Below are 2,136 nucleotides of genomic sequence, written 5' to 3' on the forward strand. Positions count from 1 at the left end.
CCCGATGATAGCTGCAGGGCGTGCCATGCACACCCCGAGCATTTAGCTCACATACTATCTAGTTGTCCAACACACGCGGGAACAACCTACATTCAAAGGCACGATGCGGCACTAAGAGTGCTTTATTACCATCTCTGTCACTCCTACGGCATTCACCTTAATATCGCTCCTCTAAAGGCTCCTAGGGAAATTGAGTCAATTGTCGAGAATGGGAAGTGCCGTATATACTGGAACTTTATATTCTCGACAATTGTTTCTGTTGCTCACTCGAGGCCTGACATGGTTCTTCTTGACTTCGAGAAGCGAACCATGTTCGTTATCGAATTTTCGGCACCAGCTGACAAAAACACCATAGCCAAGGAGAATGAAAAGAAAGAGAGGTATCGAGACCTTATAAGGGAGTTGCAACCATTGTACCCGGAATATTCTGTTAAACTGAAGACCGAGCGCGGAGCACGAGGTAAATACATTATCGAGCGCAGAGCGCGAGAATGAACAATCGCGCAACATTTCTTATTTCAACTAGAAAATTGTACATTAGTATATAAGTTATAATTATAAATAAGTATAATGAAAAAATTCATGAATTAAAAAAAAAGTGTTAATAATTTGGAGAGAAATTAAAAAAGGGAGAGTCGTGTTAGCGACGAACAGCTACTGTAAATAACTCTGTCGGCCCGGTACGTGATGAATACAAAAGGAACATGATATTACTCTTAAAAGGACCACTAAAAGGACCCAAATCTCTCAGACTGTCTCAAAGACTAAATCAATCAAATCGACTCTGCTTATAGACTCAAATGGGCCAGGCTATTTCGCTTGAGAATACTGAGACATTTCTATCGGCAGGGCAAACAAGGTTAGTTCCGAGTTAGTTGCTTATCTTTCATGCACTCGTAAACACATTACGGCTCATCTGTTTCACAGCTGATTCACGCATAAACACACACACTCTAAGCGTCAGCAATAGCCCTTTTTATCCTAGACGTCAGCAGTGCGCACGTGTCGGAATTTTACGTCATTTCCTTATTTTTCGAACAGTTTTGTGTCGAAATGTATATAAAGTATTGTTAATAAAAACAACAACAAATAGATTTGTAAACAACAGAGATTTTGAAGGTAGAACATTTTTTCTCTTTAGAAGAAAATGGCGAAAAAAGTGCAGAGTGCGGCGACCAAGGACATTATTTACATCTGTTGGCACCTGTCATCTTCTAAAAAAATGCTAAGAGCACAGTATTGAACAGCTGAAACGATGGCTTATATGTAGAAAACGACCATTAAAAGGGAAAAACGTGATTTAGTGGAAAGGTTAGTTGAGGTTTTGTATGGCAGGTATAAATATTTATTTTTATTCAAGATTTGCAGTTCAGAACTTTTTTTGAGCAAATGATTAATATTCATACAAATATAAAATAACACAATATTACATTTTCCACTTCTCTTTTTTCAAGTTTAGACAATAAAAATTAATTTGCTAGTGATTTCCTGATATAAGGATTGTACTAATAAATTTTCCTTCTTCCATTTAAACTCCTTATACATACATAAATATAATAGTTTTGCGTGCTCAAGTGAAAGCAAAGATATTTTACCTAGATGCGGCAAGGGTCAGGAGTGGGGACGGACAATATATATATATATAACTACATTTTCGAACATATCGAGGTGCTGCCCTCTACAACTTCTCGTCTTTTCTATGGCAACCGCGTCCACACGATCATATCAACAGGCGGGGTGGGGCCAGGAGGCACACTGAAAGTTGTTGAATTCCGAAACCAAACGTGATTATCTGTTTCTCGCGTTCACCTTCGCCATCACTATAGCAATCTTTACTATAGCTGAGTCGGTCGGCTGGCTCTGTATGTCAAAAATGTTGTGAACACTGAAATACTCGAGGAATTACCTAATTATATTCAAATTAAAGAGGGCCTAAAAATATCCTATTTTTATTATTATTTTGAAATTAATTAATTTCTCTTACGGTTGATTTAAAAAGATAAATTTTCCAGATAATGAATAAATAAATTAAAAAAAAATTCTTTTCATACTTTAGAATTGTATTGAAATTTAAAAATTATTTTATAAAGCTAAACTTTAAATTTAAATGAAATTGAGATAAATTAAAAAATTTAA

Source organism: Belonocnema kinseyi, chromosome 10 (genome assembly GCF_010883055.1).
Source record: "Belonocnema kinseyi isolate 2016_QV_RU_SX_M_011 chromosome 10, B_treatae_v1, whole genome shotgun sequence".
Taxonomy (NCBI): Eukaryota; Metazoa; Arthropoda; class Insecta; order Hymenoptera; family Cynipidae; genus Belonocnema; species Belonocnema kinseyi.